The following is a 25,623-nucleotide window of genomic DNA, read 5'->3' on the forward strand; positions in this document are numbered from 1 at the left end:
AAGATCTAAAAGTGGGTATGTGTTTAACCTATTTGGAAGCGCAGTTAGTTGGATGAGTAATAAACAATCTATAGTGGCACTATCAACTACAGAGGTAGAATACATGGAAGCCACTCATGCAAGCAAGGAAGCAGTCTGGTTGTAGAGATTGTGTTCAAGTATGGGGTTTGTACAGGAAGCTATAAGGATAGAATATGACAACCAAATTGAAATTTTCTTGGCAAAGAACCCTGATTATCATTCAAAGACAAAGCACATTGATGTTCAGTGTCACTTTGGGAGGGATATTATAGAAGACAAAAAGGTGTTGCTGGTAAAGGTGGAAACTTTGAATAATATTGCAGATGCATTGACAAAATCTGTGAGCTCTGAGAATGTCTCTTGGTGTAGAGAAATAATGGGCATTGCAGGGCTAGATAAATGACTAATCTCTCCTGTGGCCCCCTATGGAAAGAAAACACCAAGTGGATAGACTATGACAACCAAAGTGAAATTTTCTTGGCAAAGAACCTTGCCTTCATTCAAAGACAAAGTGCATTGATGTTCAGTGTCACTTTGTGAGGGATATGATAGAAGACAAAAAGGTGTTCCTGGTAAAGGTGGACACTTTGAAGAATACTACAAATGCATTGACAAAATCAGTGAGCTCTGAGAACGTCTCTTGGTGTAGAGAAACAATGGGCATTGCAGGGCTGGATAAATGACTAGGCTCTCCTGTGGTCCCCTATGGAAAGAAAACAACAAGTGGGTTGTGTTATATTCTTTCCATGACTAGCCCATGTAGTTAACCGGGGGGTTAGAGGGGGGGCAGAGCCCCCCCTTCGTTGCGCCGATTGTGTAGCGGGGAGGCGGTAGCCCCTCCTCTCTAGGGGGTTCGACGGGGGTGGGTAGCCCCCCTCTACGGGATTTGGTGAAGCGCCTCGAGGAAAAAAAAGTTTGGACCCTATATTAGGTGGGGCGAACCTACCTATTATTTTGTGCATGGTTTTAACACATGGTTTTGGGCGAGATGGTTTTCATTCCATGGTACTAGAAGTTTCGACATGTATATATGTATTGTAACATTGAAAGGAACATAATGAAAAATCAATCTGGTAGTCCTGGTTTTGGGATCCATGGGAAACTCTCTGTGTATATGTGTTTTATGTGTTATGCTCTCGCATTGTTTATTTTCTGTGTTTTTAGAATTTGTATGTAGGTAATTTCTGTACAGGGTTGAAACCTACAAATTAATGTTTAGCAACGCAAGGAGAAGTAATTATGTTTCGAGTTATGGCTAGTTAATGCCGAATATCTCATTTGAAATCCTCCCACAGTTCAACGTCATTTCAGAGAGCTTTTAGCCTTAATTTCCCTATATCATCTGCACTGATATATTTCTTCCATTACATGCAAGCTTCAAAAGACATGTCACTGTGGAAGGTGATGCAAAAATAGAGAAAGTAGAGCATCACAGAGTCTTAGCTATCATAAATGTCTCCTATATTCTCTAATATGGTCTGCAGTGCTGATGGGGGAGCAACAGCATGGGAGGTCATATACAAAAGGCTTGAGGATGAGCGACCCAAAGTTACTATCGTAAAGGCAACAACCGACTCAATAAAACCTTCGGGAGTCCAATTTAAAGATGTTTCCTATTCTTTCCTTCACAAAATAGGAACAAGAGCGACAATACTCCCATATACTGATATGGTTAGGTGGGTGGTGGAAAACCTCGCTATTGAAGATAGGCAATTCAGAAACTCGAGAATGGAACTCATGGGGTCATTCAAGGCTAAAGACCTGAAGAAAATGTATCATATACCTGACCCTCAAGACATATATGAAAAATCATACCTCGCCAAATTTTCAAAGAAAAACAAAGAACCTTTCAAGATGATCTAGGGTTGGAGGGTACAGGAGAACAAGTTCAAATTCGATAAAACGGGTATGTATCCTATAGCCTCTTTGGCTAACCCCTACAACTATGCAGCTGCTATGTTATGTACGCTATACAGATTACCTAATAATGCTAAGTTTTCCATAGAATGGATTCCTTTGATTGATGCTTGTGTCAATTCCCACATTATGAATTGGACCACTATCCTATCTAAATAGCTAGCCATTGTCGTCACCGAGTATTGTCAGAAGAGATCCTCCTCCATAGAAAACCTTCCTCCATTCTATTTCAGTGCCTACATCATGGATGCCATTTGTTTCTGCACTAAATTTCCAATCATGGGTTGGAAATGGACCTCGCAGGATCCCTAGCCTATCCATCTCAGCCATAAAATCATTTGGGAATCCCATTACATACCTCATTTCCATTTTACCATTACATCAATTAATTTTTAATAAGAAAGTCCCCAGATTTTCCAAATAAGCTGCTACAGACCTTCTAGCAGTGGGAAAGTATTTTTTTGAAGAATGGTTTACATATATCAGGGTTTTTGGCAATACAGCGGACCCGCATGTCCTCCCTTTGTATGTCTATAATAAATTATTAGCAAGAGAAATAGCCCACCAGACTATGGGAAAAGGCTTGACCAAAGTCCTAAAAGAAAGCAAGAAGTCATTATGACCATGTTTTCCTATTCAGTGCGGTTCCTTTTCATTAGCAAATTTTAACCATGCAACCAAAGAGACAGTAAGCCTAGAAAGCCTCGGGCTCCATACTTTGCCGAAAAGGAAATTCGATCCAGAAAAAATAGCACATAACATTACTACTATAGTAAAGATCAAGGCTTATAATCATGAGGCTAATAATTTTGAAGAACTTTTATAGTCACCTGAATCCTTTGAACAAGTGTTCGATTGGGCAAGGGCAAATCTAAGTCCTGAAGATTTTGAAACCTTTCAGCAGTTCAGAAACAAAAGGCTCAAAATAATTCCACTGCATTTGTTAAAAATCGAGGACAAACCTACACCCAATGTGACTGTCAACAACGAGGGACCTAATTCTCGCATAGAGTATCTAGTGGTTACAAGGAAGACACTGGATACAAGGAGGGACCAAGACATCGAGAATACAGCCGAATCCAGTAGGAGGTCAGCTGAAAAGTAGGGTATGAGCAACCCACCTAGAGATATCGGTTCTGAGATCAAAAAAATCAGTTTGGAACAGCAGTGGGATCAATTAAATAAAAAAATACAAAACACTCCCAAGATGACAAATACCTAGGAAACCATGAAGTATCAAACTCCTCTACATATTCAAAAAAATAGATAGTCTGAACCGATGGATGAGCAAGCGACAACATCTCAGTAGACTGAAATCATTCCCGCTTTGTCCACATCAGAAATTGTCTTAAAGGTGACTGAAATCCCTCCTCTAGATGTGTTCTATAGCCCGTTGCACAAGGCTATAGTAAGAAGACCAACGAAAAGAAGGAGGGTAGCAACACTCGAAATCCCACTTGGAAATGAACCGATGGACATAGTCTGCAATGACATTCCTTCCAATACAGCCGAAAACTTGACTAGACCGTTAGAGTTTATAAGGGAATATGCAACTGCCACCATGGATAAAGCTACCGAGATATCTATGTTTTTGAAGGAAAAGGAAGAGAAGATTGCACAACTCGAGCAAAAACTTGAAATAGAGAGGGAAAGTGTGAACAGGCAAGCCACTAAGAAGCTAGCCCAATTGCAACAAAACATGGAGGTGTTGAAGGTAAGCCATGAAGCAGACATATCAGTGAAAAACATGCCACTCCAAGACTTGCAGTGAGCCATGGAAAAATATAAGGATGATCCTACTGTCGAGGAATTCATCAAAGAGGTGCTAGAGCTAGATTCTCTCCTATTAAAACAACAAGAACCATTTTTCCAAAAGATGGCACATATTTCTCCTTATCTGATCATTAGTGACTAGCTAACGGATAAGGCGATTGACCAAAGAACTAAATTTACTGATCTAAATAGAAGAATCTCGGAATTCATCAAGTGGAAAGAAACAGAAGATGAAAGAAGGGCTAATATGCCTGAGATTGAAGAGACACATAAGGACATTCTATTCATGGATTGGGATGCGAGGACCCAAAAAGCTGAATTAGCAGTGGAAAGAGCAGTGAAGGTGTTGAAGAACATAGTAAAGGCGGCAAACCACACTTTGTATGCCACCAACCCGGTGAAGGAATGTAACCCTAAAGAACTGCTCGATTTAAATGACTTGCATAAAAGCTAGAAGGAAAGAGCAGAAATCCAAAGGGAAGCAATTGCAAAGATAACAAAGACTGATTGGGAGGCACATTGGCAATAGCTTGTCAAGCCACAGAGCCAAATCATGACCCTTAACTTCTCACTCCATTCAACTCTGCAGATGTTGCCACCTCTCACAGATGTTATTTTTGTAGGACAGGTCAGAACATAGTTTGGGGCACCTCCTCAAGTCAAACCAATGAATGATATATGCGATTTAAAAGACAAACTGGCAGACAAAAAATCATTATCACATCCTCTGCTTATCAAGTCACTTTTATTTTTAGAGTTAGTTAACCAGTGAGAAGGAAGGTTGTTTGAAACCTCCTCAAATTTTTGTATAATCTATTTTTGAACATTAGTTAGAATACTATTTATACCCTTCTCATGCATTTAGAGAAGTGTCCATAATTTTATCAAAAACATTTGCAAAGAATGCACTTTTGTAAGTTTGTGAATGCTTTGGTGAAATTGTGGAACATGATCGTTTCTTTTAAATAACAGACTACTTCCCTTTGTTGATGCACTATTGTATACTTCGAAGATAATTTGATCTGAAGAAAGGAGTTGATCTATGTCATTAGTCAAATGAGCAGAAATTCACATATATGGTACTTCTATCTTGTATTATTAGTTATGTTTCTCTTTAATTAGTGATAACACTTTATTTTCATGAATTGTATATGAGATATGTTCTTTCTGTTAAGAGTTAATTGCACTATTGTATGATGCCTAGCTGAAATTGTTCATTTTCATATATAAATCATCAGATATATGCAATATAGGTTATACATTTCTTTGACTAACTATTTTAGCAAAGAAATTATCTTTATATGTTATCATCTCTGTTTTATGCGTGATTGATCTTTATTATCACATGTCAAACAAATATCTTTTTAGATCTCATATCACACAGAAATACCCGAGTTTATATTAGATTAATTTAGTTAGAGATTGACATGATAGAATAGGTCATTTAGTTATGATTATTCTATTGTAATAAAACCAACCACTCTCATTTTAAAACCCACACTGGGAAACTAGTCCCATCATCCTCAGTTGGAGCTACCACTTTAAAAGGAAAGCGCGTTGTCTTAAGGTTCGGACTGGGTGGATATCCACCATATTGGAGTAGCAGAAATCTAAGGCTTCAACAGACACTTATGCCGAGGTGGATGAAAGATTCAGAAATATGGTTAGCTTTTCTATCCCAATTGAAGAAAGGTGGTGCCGGTTGCTAGAATTCATCAAGTGAAGTATAACTAGAGGAACACCATTTCTAGAAAAGTAGGAATAGTTATCACCAGGCTCTTACATAACTTCAACATCACAGTAAATTTTCAACAGATTTTCCTATTTTCCCCTCTATATTTGAAAATATTTATATCTTTAAACAAATATTATTTTGTAAATGTCTTTTATTTGAATTTCGACCTGAGATGTAAAAGTTTTTATATATACTTAGAATATAGATTTAGAAATGGTTGAACCATTGTGATAGACTTTTGAGAAGAATTGTATCCTTTGAAGTTATTTTTGAAATAATAAAAGGATTCTGGATTCATTTCAAAACAACTTGTGTCCTTATAAGTTCTTCTTTGTCATTATAATTTGTCTATGTTTTAATATGCATATGCTTGAATTTTATGGGAGTTTTGGGTATGATAATATTAAGTTTAAACTTATCTAAAACCCCACATGAAGTTATAATCCTTTTCAAAGATTCATTACTTAAACTATCTATTTGATTTAAATCCTCTACATCGCTAAATTGTCATTTTCCCTTAAGTTTCAAACACATATTGTTTGGTTGTAAAAGTATTTTACAGGCATCCACTATATATGACTAGTTAAATAATATGTTTGATATTTAACAAATCATATCTAAGTTTCTAAACTTTCAACCTTACATATCTTATCAAAGCTAAATTACTATTAGAGGTGAAGAATCAACCCTTCTAATAAATCATAAGAAATTAAGAAATTGCACCTGTTTAAATAGTTTAGAGCTTTGGTCATCCAAAAAATTTAAAAACCAACAAAACATTATAGATTCTTTGGCATAATTCTTGACCTAGAATTACGTTCAGAGTTACTACATCAGACTGGCATCGTTGCTGGGGATAGAAAAATATTGAATTATTTTTCCCTGGGAAAATGATTAAGCTTACCTTTTAATGGTGAATAAAAGGTTAGAAGGTTAAAATCATTCACCTGGAGATTCCACAAAAATAAACTGGCTTCACGTAGATACACTAGGTATCTCTCAGATCCAGAACTTTATTCTCCACTATCAGATCGTGAGAGACTGGTAAGAATTGTCTCTACAAAACAAATACTAGAAGGATCTATTTTTACTTCTGTAATACATCCATCTGAAGTTGTTTCTAAAACTGATCCCTTTAAAGCGGTTGCAATCCCTCCTGAACTATTAGATCTACCACCAAAAGTGTTAGACTTGCTATCTAAAGGACTTGTTTTGCAGCCAGCTCTTCTAGTTTATCAATTATAATCCTACCAGATTCTTGAAAACCTTTCTATATCCCCTAAATCAGAAATAGATCTAGGTCCAGATTTACTAGAATTAAAGCCTAGTGATTTTATTAGTTCAGTAATTCACACTTACCCATCTACTTCTATTAGTTTTGAGGAAAACTTTTCTGTTTACACAAATCCTTTGTTTGATAGTGAAGGAAATCTCGGTCTAGAAGAGCAAAAATTAGTCATTCAAACACCCAGAAAAATAAAAGCTTTCAGAAATTCTTCCAACTCATCTTCACCCCCTACAACTCCTAAAATCTCATCCTCATCCCCTTCACCATCTTCATCTTCTCAAAATTCATCTCCATCTAATCAAATGGCTAGTTTGAGAACTATTATTCAGGCCCGTTATACAACATTATTCCTTCCTAATTAGCTAAATAATTTTACAGATGGATATCTAAAGCACATACCTAGATTCAAGGGGGAAACTAGTTTGTCTCCTAAGGATCATCTGGAATCTTTCTTAGACTTTTCTGATAATATGAATATAGAAAATGAAGATGTTTACATGAGATTGTTTGTTCAATCTCTTTAAGGCAATGTTAGGATTTGGTTTAGATGATTGCGAGCTAACTCTACCCCCTCTTGAAATGAATTAATTACCATATTTAAAAAACAATGGGGAGTAAAAAAGAATCCAATTTACTATCTGACTGAGTTTGATGACCAAAAACGAGACGTTGGTTAACCTATCGTTGATTTTATAAAATGATTTAATAAAATTTACAATAAAATGCTACCAGACTGTAAACCACCAGTAGTTGCTACCAAAGTTAGGTTCTCTAAAGGATTTGAAAATGATTTTGCAATTATGCTTAGATAAATAACATTTGTAACCCTAGCAGATATGCAGACTAATGCTATTGATGTTCAGGCTAATAGATCAGCCTCAGCCAAACTCAAAGCAAAGGATGAAAAATTTGAAAGGAAAATGAAAGTTAGGGAGGAAGGAACTTCTTCCGCTAAAAGTAAGAGTGAGGATAACAAAATCAATGGAATCACTTCCTTAGAAATATGTCAAATAGGATTTCAAAGATTGAAACACAACCTAGATTTTTTCAACAAACATAAAATAGACCTTAGGCTCAGTACAAAAGACCCAACACTGATTAACAAATTCAACCACCATTCATGATTGATGATCAAGAACTCAAAGAAGTTGAACCATTATTTACCAATGATTTAAATTATTTCAATGATTTATCACATAAGAATGCTATTATTCCAGTTTCCAATGATTAGGCTTTAATTCAAAACCACGAAACTTCTTAGGTTTCTAAATATCAAGCCTTATCAGAGTTTCTAATAGCAGAATCAAACATAAGATATGATTTAAGGCCTAGACCAAGCCTTGGTCGGCCAGCTAAGAATGTCACAATAAATGAGCCTCCAATAAAAATTGTTGAAATCCAAACAATTGTGATTCAACCATTAACTCAACCCAATGAACATAATACATTTGAAAATACTTTTCCAACTAATTTTAATGTAGAAAAAGATTTAGAGAGAGTCAAAATCCCTGTTCCACTGTCTAAACTCTCCAAAAACCCAAGATACAAAAGCCAAGTATCAAAGTGGATCCAGTCCTCAAGTATAGACGCTGAGGGGGGCATGACCAGTTTACAGGATGAAGAAAATTCACTGTTTTTTGGTCCTAGTTATGACATGATTGATGAGAATGTTCCTCCCTTTTATGTTACTCTCAAAGTTCATGATTTTCTTATATATAGCTATATGTTAGACTCTAGTGCTTCTCACAATTTAACACCCAAAGTAATCATGGATCAATTGTAATTGAAAATTACCAGACGTTACCATGATTTGTACACCTTTGACTCCAAGAAAGTTCCTTCTCTCAGACTGATAAAAGACCTAGTTGTAACTTTAGCACAAATCCCTATAAAGTGTGTAGTGCTAGACATTGTAGTCACAGATATCCATCACCCCTCCAAATTTGGAATGTTGTTATCTAAATCATGTTGTGCCAAATTAGGGGGAAACCTGCATATGGATATGTCTTATGCTACTATTCTTATATATGGGGGTGAACATCTTAGGTTATACAGAGAGGTAAGATTCATTAATACTGTTTGTAACGTTAATCAAACAATAAATCATCTGATTCATGTTTTTGGTCAAGATTTTGGATGTTTCACATTATCATCTAATAATCTCGAAAATTCCCAACTTAGCATTGAGCAGATCATGAATAAACCTAAATGTATAAAAAATGATGTGTGTAAGCTATACTTTGATGGAAATTTTTCTAAAGATGGGGCTCGAGTAGGAATTGTATTAATTTCTCCATATAAAGAAAACATAACCTAATCCTTTAAGTTAGATTTTGATGTTACTAATAATGTAGTAGAATATGAAGCCTTACATTTAGGCCTTGAGTTAGCTAAAATTATAAAAGTTCAAAAACATAAGTGCTTTTAGTGAGTTAGAATTGATTGTAGAAAAGTAAGAAATCTATGCCAAGTAGAACATCCTAGGCTTATATATTACTGAAATGAGGTATGTGATTCTATAGAGAACTATTTTCTAGACTTCAACATTACAATAATCCCAAGAGATGAGAACATTTATGAAGACTCTTTAGCAGTTTCTACCAACTCCTTTAAAACTCCTGATCCAATGCAGATACAATATCAAATTTAGGTAAAATATAGGCCTTCAATCCCTGAAAATGATAAACACTAGCAAGTGTTTGAAGATGATGAACAGTTGAATATTTTCCTGCAGGAAATTGATGAATTTTCAACCTTACAAATTGAGGAAGAACAAATTATTGTTCATAAGTCAACTCATGAAAATGAAGCTTCATAGTTGAATAATAAGATAGCTAATCATAATATCCTCCAATTGCCAAATAACTACATTCCCAAGGATCTAATTACTCTTGAAAATATTTTTCACAATAATGATGTTCTAAACACTTCACTATTTAATACACAACAAGAGATGTAGAATATTGTAACATTGGAACTCATGAAGAAAATAAGAATGTGAAAATTCCAGCATCATTACGTAAGGAGCTAAAAGACAAGTGTATCAATCTTCTAAAGAATTATAAACATCTCTTTTCCTAGTCCTATCAAGAGCTTAAAACTTATGACACAAATCCTATTGAGCATAAGATCCCTCTAAAACCAAAAGCCAAACCTTTCCAACATAAATTAAGAAGAATAAATTCAATTTTTCTTCCAACGCACTAGTACAAAATGACTAATTTGGTATTAAAAATTTGACTAACTTTGCATATAAACGACCATTTTTCAGTCGGTGACCAATAGTGACTAATTTACAGTATCTTAAAACCTGATCAACTTTTAGTCATATTTAGCTTAGTCATTAATTGATTGTCTACATTTTCTTGTCTAGTAGTATATTTGTCATAAATTTGGTCATAAATTTAGTCATTAATTTCCACAATTAATGACTAGATACATAACAAAATATACTACTACATGATCACCCGAGAAAACCAATTAATGACCAAAGAAATATGACTAAATTTTGGTCATGTTATAAGATACTGCAAATTAACTACTAATAGTTGTATATATGCAAAATTTAGTCGTCATTTATAATCACAAATTTATCATTTATAGTATTCATTTATCATTTTTTGGTAGTTTCATATTCTTTATATAAACGATTCATTTAGAAGTTTATATTCATTTCAATTATTTTCATTAATAATCATTAAAACAACTAATTTAATTGTTGTATACTCATTTTATTTGTGTTCATCATTAATCAATATAAACTACTAATTTAGTACTTTTAGTTTTACTCTGATTTTATGTGTTCATTACTAATAAACATAAATTAATTAGTATGATTTTGCAACTAAATCATAAAATGTCATAAAATGTGCATTTTCACCTAATATGAAAACACAAAGTTACATATGCTAATTACAATACTAAATAATATCAAGTACAACTATAAATAATTGCAACCACATAAATTATATTATTTGAAATAACAAGTATTACAATATGAGTTTCCAGCTTAATATTGGTTGGGCTACAATTTACACATGAAATATTGGTTTGTTGCTCCAAACCATTATCATTGTGTTGTCAAGGCATTGCAGGCAAAGTCACCAACTCTAAATACTTCACTATCAGCATGCATGATATCGGTTTTAAGGGCATCACTAGACCGATTCTCTTCTCTCTCTTTCTGCATTTGTCGCTCTAGTGTTATTGTTCTCCTCTTTCTTCAATTCCTGCTTCATACCATCAATACTAAGTTTCTCTTCTAAAAATGAAAGAAGATACATTGTAAAATATAACACATGAGAGACGACGAACATTGAAATATAAATAAAATTAGACTATAAAATATTTATATGACGTATACCTCAACATCAACAATGCCAGTGTCATTTCCCCCTAGAAAAGCAAGAATCCCGAACAAGTTTTCTTCAGTTGGATGATAGTAGCCACTATGTGGCCAGATGACCTATATAAACAAAGAAAATAAAATGTCATCATAGAAAATAATATATTACAAACATAATATTCAACCTTTAGGAAAATCTTAGGCACAATCATGGCAACAAAGTTACATGCTAAAAAGCTCAAATTGTAGATAGCTTATGAACAAATTGAGTGTTTTGTAGTTGATGTAGTGATACAATCTTTGAAATTTATTTTGATTGGCTTTCCAGTTTTTTCAATGTAGGATTTTTCCAAAAGTTAGATACTTAAATATTTCGCAAGGTTTGAAAAAAATTGTAATATTAATTTTATAAATATTCTAAATATGATAATGAGTATACCATGGATATACATAAGGGAAATTAGTGCTAGGAGTGACACAGTGGAAGGAAATGTTCTTGATTTCCAATAAGTGAAAGTATTTGACAATTTGAGGGATGGGTTAACCACTGTTTATGAAGGAGTTAGAGAGATGGTTTTTTCTCTTTTAAAGCTCTAAATGACTTGAGCAATAAAGACTTTAGAATAGATTTTAGTTGGGTAGTGTGTGTGTGTGTGTGTGTATTATCAAAATAATTATAGACAAAAATATTAAAAAAAACAAAACCTTTTCATTATTTTGATTTATATTTTAATAATAATAAAATATCAATAAGTTCCCAATGTAGCTCAATTGAAAAGTACCAACCCAACTTAATTTCCTATTTCCCTAAATACAAATATATATGTAGATATAAACTTAACATTTAAAAACTACTTCTTAACTTAATTATATATATATAGATATATATCTATATATATATATATATATATATATATATATATATATATATATATATATATATATATATATATATATATATATATATATATATACATACATATATATATATATATTATTAAAAAATTTATATTTACAAACTGAGCATTCGATTTTTATGAATATAGAAAATACAAAAAATAGTTTTTTTAATGAAAATACAAGCATTTATTTTACGTCACGCAACCAACAAAAATGAAAATGAACGTTGCACATGATGAAGGTAACTTTGTTAAAAATAACTGAGGAGAAACCCTCATAAGGTGGTCCCTTCAATTTGTATGTCATTTGATTTCTATGAATATAAAAAAATAGATTTTTTTTTTTTTGTTATGAAATTACATGCATTTATATTAGGTCACACAACCAACAAAAATGAAAATGAATGCTGCACTTGATGAAGGTAACTTCGTTAAAAATAATTAAGGAGAAACCCTCATAAGGTGGACAATTCAATTTGTATGTCAAATTGTTCGCTAGCATAGTGAAGGTGATTGTTAGCCAAGTGTTATAGCCCCATTTACAACTCTTGGTAGATCTGATGCTCTAATTATGGCCTAGGGCAACCCTTCCATCCATACTTGGTCCAAAATTTAAAAAACATTGTTTTATTACCTATACGCTACTTTTCCCTGTGATAAAAGCATGTACACATGGGCTAGCATATACCCAACATGTGTACATATGTTAAAACACTTAAAAGAAATAAATTTCCTTAATTTGGAGCGAAGTTCATGGTTTTACCTATTACTCACCTCCTATTTCATGTGGGCCAACTGTTTCCCAACTGAAAAAATTAATTTGGAGAAGTGTAAATAAGCCTCCATGGGAAGGCCTTAAGGGAGAAGATATGAGATATTGATACTATAGTGAGATTATCCCTAATCAAGTTTGACGAAATCTCTGTGCCTCTTGCACTCCCAAAAGTTTCAGGAAACCCTTGTTTCCTTGTTGGAGATATCCTTCATCTTTCTTGAGATATCCTTGTATTGGTGATGGAGAAAGATTGCTAAGGTCGGGAAAGGACAGTTCTGGAGGACGATTATGCTTGGAGCTGGAGAAGGACTCAAGTCGTATTTTTCCACCTTACTTGTAGCTTACTTCAGTAAAGAAATGTTGTTCAGTTCTCGATATTAAACGTGTTTATGCATTGATTTATGTTGTAATTCGTTTATGAACCTTATATTGATGTGTAATTGTTCATCCATTTATATGATCTAAAGTTAATATGATGAACATGCTTTATGTTTCTACTGTTGTATATGTTTCATTTGAATAATTTTCAGGTTTCAAAGACATCAAGAGAAGTTGAGGGTTTTCACCCTGCGGGATATACTCAAACATAGGACCCCCGAGTAAGGAAACTCTTACATAGTTTAGTAGAATAAACATTTAGGTTGATTGCTTGAGCATTTATTTTTGTTGTTTGCCATCCGCTTTGTTGGGGTTCCAACCCAAGACCCTAGGGTGATCTCACCTGGAAAAAAAATTGGCAACTCCGTTGGGGATAACATTCTCGTTATTCCTGGTTTGGGTTGTTTATTCTCAATTAGGGTTCCCTTCATTGCTTGCTTTTATAGTGTTGTTTGATTCAATAGTGTCCCATCCATCAAGTTTGATCTTTTTTATTAGAGCTTGATTTTTGTTTTTCCTAATTGAGCTTTGTATACCGTGTTTTCTTTGATGACAGTCGTGTATACACGTAGGTTTCCTTAACCAGACTCGTGTATACACGAGTTTCTTGTATTAGAAACACGTGTGCATGCTTTTGTGTCTGTACACAGTCGCATATACAATTTTTTGAATTGTTTTTTCAAATCTCTTTGCCCAATTAGGTCTAATGCCTGGTGATTTATCTTGTTGTATGGTCATCTACTATCTAGAGAACTCAGTTTTCCTACAAGCTTTCTTTTTCAAAATCTCCTTCTCACTCAAAAACCTAGTTATCCGAGGATTGATTCTTAAGCAAGTTTGTGATTTGTGTCTTAGGTTCAAGACTTCTGTTTGAAGTTCTTGGATGTTCTGGTTTTTTAGAACAAGAAATTGATTTAAATTTTGTTTGCAGCCTGGATTTCAAGTTGCCTTGTTTTTCTTTTCCTTATTTTATTGGCCTAGTTGCTTTTTGTGCTTTTTTAGAGTCCTTTTTGGAAATTTTGAAAGTTTTTCATTCTAGACATTTTTTTAGTTTGTTGAAGTATTTTGTTGCTGTTTAGGATTATTTTGTGCAAGTTTGTAGTCACTCTTGTTTCAAGTTTCATTTATTAATGAGTTTTATAACTTGAAATATTTAGAGACTCCTTGTGATTATTTCTTGATATTTCAAATTTTGGTAGTGCTTTTGAGACCTCAAAAAGTTGCTTTTGTTTCCTTAATAGAAAAAAAAAAAAAAAACAAAAAAAAAAAAAAACATTTCTGTTCTTTTCTTTTTCCAAGTTTTTTTTTACGGTTTCTTTTGTTTTGTTGTTGTGAAGCAATTGGTTTCTTTTGCAATTTGTTCTGCTTTCTTTGGAGAGAGATTTGTTTTTAATTTTTCCCTCTTCATTACCAAGTTTGACTTAGTTGAATCTATAAAGAACCAAATTTTCTTACGATTGTTGTTTATGATCTTGAATCGTCATTTTAACTTGCATTAGGTTAGTTTACATCTTAAGATTTCTTAATCTTTTTATATTTTGGGTGTGCGTGAATTGTTTCAGAAAAGAAAAAGAAATATTTTTCTTACATATAGGTTTTTGTATAACCCAAGCAGAAATCACTCTTCATCAAAGAAAATAACTGCATACATATAGTTATTTTTCTATTGGTTTCTTTTGTGTCATAGAACATCATCAGTTACACTCTCGTAAATCCCCCTGACTTAAAGAACAACTATATAAAATTAAGTGATCTAATAAAATGAACTAGAACATTTATTTTTGTCATTAACAAACACCAACAAGTTTAGGTTCATTAGGGCCTTGGAATAGGTTAGTGGAGAGTTAACTCTCCAAGGCCACTCAAATTATAAAACTTAGAAGTTGAATAAAGAGCGAAATTCAATATCGTTGGAAAGACTGGGAAAGCTCCGTGACTGGGAGTTAAGCATGAGGGAGAGTGAAGACAAGGAAGAGAGATACCCCCTCTCCTACTTGTTGGATCCTGCCTCACAACTATTCCTCTCGAATTTTGATACAAGTTGGTATCCATAGTTTCCCTTCCTAGGGATCGCATAGGTGGCTGCGGAGGGGAATCTCGTGGCACCTGATGCTGACGTTGCATCACATTCAGTAGTACTTCTGAAGGGTAACCTTATGAATCTTGGGTGCTTGCAATAGCAAAGGATGTTGTCCGGAGGTCAGTGTAACTGCTTCTGATACCTTCACTAGTAGGCCTAGGGTGTAATTTCCCCAAACTATTTTCAGAAGTCCTTGATTTTGGCTTTCTTGTATTTTGGTGTCTGATCCTAATCACCTAGTGCGGAAATACTTGAAAGTAGTTTAATTTTCTGTATCTTTAGGGGCTTTTAGAAAGTGCTATTTTCTCCTTGTTGGCCTAGATTTACAAATTTTTTGAGTCTTTAAGTAGATTTCTTAAAAATAATTCAAAGTGGTTGATCGACTAGATCGTCAGTTTAGGAGTCTCTGTGGGATTTCACCTACGAATCCTGAGACTTCTCCTCGGAGGTGTAGGAGAAATTCTACCAGTGGTTTTCAATCAATGGCAGCAGGCGCATCGAACATTGATCCTCCGGTTGGAGTTATTAATTCACAGGATAGAGCTGGTCCAAGTAGAGAGTTGGAGAGAAACACTCCAGTTCTTTCTTGAGTGTTGTTCTAGTCGGAAGACGTTATTGAAATCAAGGAGCTCCTTGAGTCTATTTTGACTCCTAATTCTCCTCTTCCTCTTGATCATCTAGAAGTTTTATTATACATAAGGACTCTGAACAATAGGCCTTCAAGTCCAGGTTTATATCAATATTTTCCTTCGATGATCACTGTTGGAAGCATGACATCCATGACAAGTGCTATGAGTATGAAAACTCTGGTATCCGTACAAGGAGGAGGAACAATTTCTATACCTTCCATTACTCCTAGCACTATTATATTTGGTTGTACTTCCTTTCCATCTTTGAGTGGAAGTTTTCAAGCTGTTCCCTCTCGCATTAGATTTTTCCCTTTTGGAATGCTGACCAGCATGATTCCTTCAGTTTCGTTAAGTATTCCATCAGTTGTCCCTACATCCATGGCAAGTTGATCAACTTCTTTTCAGGGTTTCCCATTTAGCGGTGGTCATATACCACACTCCAAGACATCTTTGGGATCAATACCTTTTTCCTCTACGGGTCAAAGTTATAATCCATTTCAAAGTTGGACAAACCCTGCAGTTAGCGGGTTAGGAGCCAGGAATCAATCTTATTTTAGCCAACAAGGGAATATGTCGTATTCTTCTATCACCTCTTTCTAAAACGTTTCTCCCTATGCTAATTAATGGAACCCTTACCAAGGGCTCTCTTCTCCTTGTAACACTTCTCTAGGGGAAAAATTTACTAGTTACAGAAGTTTTTCGGCAGGAATTGGTAAAACTCTGGTTTATTCTGGACCACAAGGAGCTCCTTATGGTTCAGTTGGGTCTACATATTACTTTAGGTAACCTCGTGCCTTTAAAAATTCAGGCCATTCTTTTTAGAACGTTAGGAGTTCCGCCCACACTGGGTGGAATCCTCAGGGTCCTCGCGACTACATTTTTTGGCAACGTTAAACTTGTTAGATCTTTCTATATTAACTAATGATCTGATTAGGTATAACCTGGTTTGGCCTCTAGTCCCAACCAAACTTCCCCCAGATATACCTAAATTTGAAGGGAAGACTGGTGAAGATCGAGGATGTTAGTGTCATCCTTGTTAGCCTGTCAGCTAGATCAAAAATTCTTTTACCATCTTTTTTTTTTAGGCTTTCACCATCAAATTTTTTCTATTACTACGTTTACACAAAAATTTGGTCATTGTATGGTCAGTCCAAAGATGAAGTCATCGTTTGAAATTTCACTCATGCTGGTCGCTTATCACACTTTATGAAGGTTTCACAATGAAAATGGGTCAGTCATCATCATCATTCCATTAGGCCTTAGGCCATCCATTAGGTCACAAGGGTCTCCAAGTTCCATCATTTCTATAAAAAACCAGCAATAAGTCAAACATGAAAAATCAACTATTAAAGAATTGATCATGATTTTCACACACTCTTCTTATTCTCATGATATCAAAAGTTTCAGAAGAGGAAGCTCCAGCACTCAGGAAAGAAAAAGAACATTTGCAGTGGTAAAGGTAATATCTACCTTCATAAAGTGAAATAAATTCCTAAAGGAGGGTAGGTTTCTTTTCCTTTTTGAAAAAGTGAGGAATTTTTCCCTATATAAACTCAAAAAGCCTCATAACTCTTTCATTCATATCCTATTCACTCCTTATCATCGACCTCACTCACCCAAGAAAGCAAAAAACTTGTTTCCCTAAGAGAAAATAGCCAAAATTTGGAGGCAATGTGCATAGATACACTGCACTGCACGTAGGAGGCAGGCATCGTGCTTCTGTGAACTGCACTATGCTTTGGTGCTGCACGTAGGAACACTGTGCTGCGTGCAGGACAGAGTGCCCCGAAACTCACCAAAATTCTCCCAAACTTCAAATTTTCGCTTGCAAGCTTGGTTTAACTGTCTTCTAAGCTAAGGAACAAGTAAGTACACCATCATCCTCTATCTTTTGCTTTCCCAATTTCATTCCATGTCAATAAATTTTCAAGCTAGGGTTTATAGCAAATTTTTCATGGGAAATGCTATGGTAAAAATGGTCATCATAATTTTTGATCTCCAAAACATGTAAATTGATATCCTACACATGCCCACATGATTGATGAGTCATTTTGACCAGTTCATCCACCTCTAAACAAACTTTAAACATTGAAAAGGCAAAACCCTAGCTCATTCCTAGAGTTCTTTTGGGAAAATTTCATCATAAACCTTCTTGGCCTCACTTGCAAGAAACAACATCTTTTTCACTATTTTCTTCACTCATTTCCATTAGTCTTCAAAGTCATCCCATCTTTCATAAAACCCCTCCCATCATTTTGTCAAAATCTCCCACATATCACTTCATTTCCATTCACACCTCACATCTATTTTCACTTCCTGCTGCTAGGACTTTGTGTCATCATGTGATCCGGATTTAAACAGGAACGCAACAAATTACAGAGATAACCATATACACAAAGATGCAGCGGAAATAATACTTCATTTCATTAATGGAAAATACTGAAATATGCTTACAAATAAACCAGCTAGGGCGATGGTAGCTTATCTCTGAGAAGAGATGTGATGGCTACATGCCTCTGAACTGTGTTATAATAAAGCTCGAAGGCCTATTTATTGTTGAGAAACAATGGAAAACCCTTAACATTCCAAAACCTAACCCTAGGAGATGAAACGCCAAACTGTGGGCCCCGTTTGGGGGTAAGTTGGTACATCAACTTCTCGGGGTCATAACTTTGGCATATGATCTCCGTTTGACGCGTACAATAGCTCATTAGAAATATCTATCCGAGCACTATCATTGTTGAAACGGCTCCGGAAGTTCAAGACCCGAAAAACTGCTAAAAATAGTAAGTTGTGCTACAATTAAGGAAACTGAAAATGCTGAGAAAGACCATGGTGGGGGTCCAGGTGGACTTGGCAGGTGGCCACCAATATCCACCTAGATCATTCCTCCCCCCTTAGGAAGCAATGGTCCCCATTGTGTTGAGCTCCTCCATGAGATGAGGAAACTTCTGCTGAACTTGTTCCCTGGTGAGCCACTTGCCCTGCTGAAGGAGTTGGCCTGCTTTGAAAACTCGATACAGTTGGATATTCTGTTGACGAGTGTTCTTGATCTGTGTGTCCATGATCTGATCAGTTGCAGCTTGTTCCATGCAATCTGGATTTAATTCTGTGGGTTTGAGCTGTTCTGCAATGTCAGATGTATCTAGCAATGGTGGAAAGTATGGCCGAAGGCGGTCCACATTAAACACTGGGTGCAGGCCAAGGAATGGGGGAATGCTGAGCTCAAATGCATTGTCTCCCATAGCCTTAGTAATGGTGTAAAGACCATATCGGAGTGGTCTCAATTTCCAATAGGCTCCAGTAAGGCATTCCTTTTGCAAATGCAACCAGACTTTGTCGCCCACCTGAAACTTGTGTGGCACCCGATGTTGATCATGTCGCTACTTGTACTTGGCATTTGATTTCTCAAGAATGTCATGGACCTGCTGGCGAATATGTTGGATGCGCTCAATGAAGCTGGTGGCCTTATCTGTTTCGGACTGGACATGAGGTGAATTCATGTGAGTAGTTGCAAGTGGCATGGCCACATCAATGGGGCATAGTGGCTGGAATCCCAAACCCACCCGAAAAGGGCTATGGCCAGTCGAGCTGTGAAGAGCTCGATTGTAGCTGTGCTAAACATAGGGGAGGCTCTCGTCCCATGTGCATGGATGCTTTGAGTTATACATGCGCAGAATGTGCACAATCATCCTATTGACAACCTCTGTCTGGCCATCATATTGAGGATGGAAGGCTGTGGACTTCGTGAGTTTGGTGTCCAACATTGACCAGAGACTGGACCAAAATCTGCTGAGAAACCGACTGTCCCGATCTGAGATGATAGACTGTGGGATCCCAAAGTGCACCCACACTCGTTCAAAGAAGAGTTTAGCAGTGGCTTCTGTTGTGATATTCTTCTTGCAGGCCACCATAATGGCCATCTTCAAGAACCTGTCGACGACCACAAAAACACAGTCATTTCCATGCTTAGTGGAAGGAAGGCCTGACATGTAATCCATGGAGATGGATTCCCAAGGTCGACTAGGGTAGGCGACGGGGTATAGAGGCCGTGCTTCTTAATGGCCGGTTTGGCAATGGCACAGGCAGTACATGATCGGATGTACTTCCCAACATCCTGTCGAAGATTCGGCCAATAGAAATAATTTTGCAGTACTGCCACTGTTTTCTCGACCCCGAAATGCCCAGCAGCCCGACTGTAGTGTGCTTCCCAAATCATCTTGGCACGCTCGCTTGAAGGAACACAAAGGTGACCGAGGTGGCATAATAGGGCATCCTGGAGGTGAAAATCTGCAACCTGCCGACCCTCCAAGAGTGTCTGGTATGTGTGGCCGAATTCTGGGTCGCTTTTGTAGAGAAGTGGCCAATCAGAAGTCTCGTGCCCACAAGAGTTGAGCACGGTGGTTAGCGCCATGATCGGTGGTCGACTGAGGCAATCTGCAACATTATTGGTGCTGCCCTTTTTATACTTGATATTCAAGTGAAACTGTTGCAGGTATGTAGACCACTTCTGATGGCGATCATTCTGCAATTTCCCTTGGGTCTGTATGAACTGCAGAGGTCGGTGGTCTGTGTGGATGACCGTTTCCTTCCCCAAAATGTAATGCTTCCATTGTCGGCAGGCCTGTACAATGGAATACATCTCTTTATCATAAGTGGGGTACTTCCGGACTGTGTCTGAAAGTGTTTCACTGTGATATGCCACTGGATGTCCATGTTGAGTAAGGACTGCCCCAATAGCATAGTCAGAGGCATCTGTCTCGACCTCAAATGGTTGTTGTAAATCTGGTAACGCGAGCACTGGTGCCGTGCAGAGGCGATCCTTCAACTCCCTGAATGCCTTCTGTTGAGATTCAGACCAAAAGAATTTTGCTTTCGCCCCGCCATTGGTGACTTGACTCAAGGGCCAAGAAATATGAGAAAACCCCAACACAAACCTGCGGTAGAAGTTGGCAAGACCTAGAAAGCTGCGGAGCTCTGTTAGAGTGGTTGGAGAGGGCCAATCCCGAATGACTTGGATCTTGGCTGGATCGACATGCACCCCCTTTTCATCAATGATGTATCCCAGATACTGAACCTGGGTCATGCCAAAAGTGCATTTCTCCAAATTGGCACATAGCTTGTGTTGCCGCAGTGTTTGGAGAACCTGTCGGATGTGGTGGAGGTGCTCTTCCCAACTCTGGCTGAAGATCAGAATGTCATCCAAGTATACTACTACAAAGGAGTTGGTGAATGGCCGCAAGATGTCATCCATTAGCCTCATAAAGGTTGCAGGAGCATTCGTCAATCCGAAAGGCATGACCAACCATTCGAAGAGGCCCTCCTTGGATTTGAAGGCAGTCTTCCACACATCGGAGGGTTCAATTGGTACCTGGTGATATCCTGACTTCAGATCGATCTTGCTGAAATATTTCGCCCCCTTTAGTTGGTCTAGGAGGTCATCAATCCGCGGGATCGGGTACCTATTACGGACAGTGATCTTGTTCAGCGCCCGATAGTCAATACAGAGTCTCCACGTCCCATCCTTCTTCTGTACCAACACGATCGGGCTCCCACAGGGCGATGAACTCGGACGGATGTGACCTTTCTGTAGGAGCTCCTGAATCTGCCTCTTGATTTCATCGTTCTCCAGAACGGAGCGCCGATAAATTGGTCCATTGGGTAGCGGCGCACCTGGGGTCAGATCGATGGAGTGCTTGACTTGACAGTGCAGAGGAACCCCTGCCGGGGAGGTGAAGATGTCCTCGTACTCCTCCACAATCTTGTCCATCTGTAGTTGTCGTGCAGAGGGGCCCCGTTTGGAGGCCGCGGCCACTGTCTTCTTCTTTCCTTGAGGGCGTATCATCAGGAAAACAAATTTCCTGGTTTTGGAAATGATCTTACTGCATTGTTTTGCAGTAATCAAAGAGAGGGCGGCAGGTGGTGCTACCTCTGGTATCCTGAACAACTTATTTCCCAATGTAATAATAACAGCACGGGGCCTTGATTCATACACAGCATGTCGCTTCCACAAGTATGGTTGTCCTAGTAATACATCACAAACTTCAAGGGGAGCAATGTCACACAATACCTCATCCGTGAAGGGCTTGATGTTGTATGGAAGGCGACACTGCTGGCTCACGCGAAGATCTCGTCCTTGGTGAAGCCACCCAATGGTGTATGGTTGTGGATGTGCTGTGGTCGGTAAGCCCAACCGCTTCACGACCTCTGCCGAAATGAGGTTCTTTTGACTCCCGCTATCAACAATGAACTGTATCGGGGAGCCCTTTACCCACATCTGGGAGTGGAAGAGACGCTCCTCCTCCTCTGGATCTTCGGGTTCATTTTTCTGGATCTTTGCGGTAGCAACAGTGGCGCTGGGATCCGCATCAATGATCTGCTTCCCTTTTTCATACCCCTTATCGGGTTCTGACTCAGAGTCGGAACATGCATCTGATTCTGAAACCTTTAGCTCAGCCACCAGTGACTGCTTGGCCCGACACTCACTTGTGTTGTGAGTGGAGCTCTTATGGAACTCGCACCATTTTCCAGTGTCCTTTCTCGGCTTCGCGGCGCTGTTCTTTGCTTGCAGCTTCAGCTGGTTGTCTTGGGCTGTCCCGCCTTGGCTTTGTCCTTTGTTCTGTGGTTTAGGGGCACCTTTCCCCTGCTTTGGATTCGCAGATCCAAAGTCTCGCTTCTTTTGTTTAAACTTCTGCTCGACCTTGACGGCATACCGGTATGCTGCGCCGAGCGAGGGGATGTTTAGGAATTGTATTTCTTCCTGGATGTACTTGTGCAGGCAGCCACGGTATTTGAGTATCAAATGTTGCTCTGAATCCTTGATACCCAACTTTGTGCGAAGGGTATGGAAAAGATTGGTGAACTCCGGCACGTCTTGGTCCCTTCCCTGCCGCAGCGTGGTCCACTTTATGTATTCATCCTCATAGCTCCCGACAGGGTAGTACTGCTCCTTGATGGCATCCCGGAACGAATCCCAGGTGGGTGCGGCTGAAAATAGTGAGCCAGTACTTTCATCCTTCTGCTCGCAGTAGGTTTCCCACCAGTCCTTGACGTGGGGGGCTGCTTTGAGGAGAGAAAAAACAATCTTTTCCCGACTCGAAAATTCATGAACAGAAAAATAACCCTCTAGCAGATTTAACCATTTATCTACGGCATCTGCGTCTATCTGACCCTCGAATATGGGGATTTCAAAATTAACTTGTACCTTAAAGGGTGTGGCGTTTCCAGAGTAGCTGCTGGAAGCCGATGCGTTGCTTTTGGGTAGCCGCTGAAGGATCTGGGCAAAGCTGTCCATCATCGCGTTCCGTTGTCGCTCGAGGGCTTCTTCGAGCAAGATTTTGATGGGATCTCCTGCCCCCTCGTCTTTCTTCTCGTCCGCCATGGGAGGCCGTCGGGATTTGCGAGGCTGGTCTTGCAAAGGTTCAACCAGTTCAAGCCCTAACTCCTTATATCCCGACCTTGTTGGGGACATGCAAAGAAAAACAGAGAAAAAGCAGACCGCTCTGATACCACTGATCCGGATTTAAACAGGAACGCAACAAATTACAGAGATAACCATATACACAAAGATGCAGCGGAAATAATACTTCATTTCATTAATGGAAAATACTGAAATATGCTTACAAATAAACCAGCTAGGGCGATGGTAGCTTATCTCTGAGAAGAGATGTGATGGCTACATGCCTCTGAACTGTGTTACAATGAGGCTCGAAGGCCTATTTATTGTTGAGAAACAATGGAAAACCCTTAACATTCCAAAACCTAACCCTAGGAGATGAAACGCCAAACTGTGGGCCCCGTTTGGGGTAAGTTGGTACATCAACTTCCCGGGGTCGTAACTTTGGCATATGATCTCCGTTTGACGCGTACAATAGCTCATTAGAAAGATCTATCCGAGCACTATCATTGTTGGAACGGGAAACATCGGTCCATTCCATGGACCGATGTTGCCCTTGGATTCCCCAAAAAACGTCGTTTAGGGCCTCAAAACGGCTCCGGAAGTTCAGGACCCGAAAAACTGCTAAAAATAGTAAGTTGTGCTACAATTAAGGAAACTGAAAATGCTGAGAAAGACAATGGTGGGGGTCCAGGTGGACTTGGCAGGTGGCCACCAATATCCACCTGGATCATTCCTCCCCCATTAGGAAGCAATGGTCCCCATTGCGTTGAGCTCCTCCATGAGATGAGGAAACTTCTGCTGAACTTGTTCCCTGGTGAGCCACTTGCCCTGCTGAAGGAGTTGGCCTGCTTTGACAACTCGATACAGTTGGATATTCTGTTGGCGAGTGTTCTTGATCTGTGTGTCCATGATCCGATCAGTTGCAGCTTGTTCCATGCAATCTGGATTTAATTCTGTGGGTTTGAGCTGTTCTGCAATGTCGGATGTGTCTAGCAATGGTGGAAAGTATGGCCGAAGGCGGTCCACATTGAACACTGGGTGCAGGCCAAGGAATGGGGGAATGCTGAGCTCAAATGCATTGTCTCCCATAGCCTTAGTAATGGTGTAAGGACCATATCGGAGTGGTCTCAATTTCCGATAGGCTCCAGTAAGGCGTTCCTTTTGCAAATGCAACCAGACTTTGTCGCCCACCTGAAACTTGTGTGGCACCCGATGTTGATCATGTCGCTGCTTGTACTTGGCATTTGATTTCTCAAGAATGTCATGGACCTGCTGGCGAATATGTTGGATGCGCTCAATGAAGCTGGTGGCCTTATCTGTTTCGGACTGGACATGAGCTGAATTCATGTGAGTAGCTGCAAGTGGCATGGCCACATCAATGGGGCATAGTGGCTGGAATCCCAAACCCACCTGAAAAGGGCTATGGCCAGTGGAGCTGTGAAGAGCTCGGTTGTAGCTGTGCTGAACATAGGGGAGGCTCTCGTCCCATGTGCGTGGATGCTTTGAGTTATACATGCGCAGAATGTGCACAATCATCCTATTGACAACCTCTGTCTGGCCATCAGTTTGAGGATGGAAGGCTGTGGACTTCGTGAGTTTGGTGTCCAGCATTGACCAGAGACTGGACCAAAATGTGCTGAGAAACCGACTGTCCCGATCTGAGATGATAGACTGTGGGATCCCAAAGTGCACCCACACTCGTTCAAAGAAGAGTTTAGCAGTGGCTTCTGCTGTGATATTCTTCTTGCAGGCCACCATAATGGCCATCTTCGAGAACCTGTCGACGACCACAAAAACACAGTCATTTCCATGCTTAGTGGAAGGAAGGCCTGACATGTAATCCATGGAGATGGATTCCCAAGGTCGACTAGGGGTAGGCAACGGGGTATAGAGGCCGTGCTTCTTAATGGTCGGTTTGGCAATGGCACAGGCAGTACATGATCGGATGTACTTCCCAACATCCTGTCGAAGATTCGGCCAATAGAAATAATTTTGCAGTACTGCCACTGTTTTCTCGACCCCGAAATGCCCAGCAGCCCGACTGTAGTGTGCTTCCCAAATCATCTTGGCACGCTCGCTTGAAGGAACACAAAGGTGACCGAGGTGGCATAATAGGGCATCCTGGAGGTGAAAATCTGCAACCTGCCGACCCTCCAAGAGTGTCTGGTATGTGTGGCCGAATTCTGGGTCGCTTTTGTAGAGAAGTGGCCAATCAGAAGTCTCGTGCCCACAAGAGTTGAGCACGGTGGTTAGCGCCATGATCGGTGGTCGACTGAGGCAATCTGCAACATTATTGGTGCTGCCCTTTTTATACTTGATATTCAAGTGAAACTGTTGCAGGTATGTAGACCACTTCTGATGGCGATCATTCTGCAATTTCCCTT

Source organism: Pinus tabuliformis, chromosome 8, assembly GCF_031772625.1.
Source record: "Pinus tabuliformis cultivar Carrire ecotype Pingquan chromosome 8, CPIR1, whole genome shotgun sequence".
NCBI classification, from domain to species: domain Eukaryota; kingdom Viridiplantae; phylum Streptophyta; class Pinopsida; order Pinales; family Pinaceae; genus Pinus; species Pinus tabuliformis.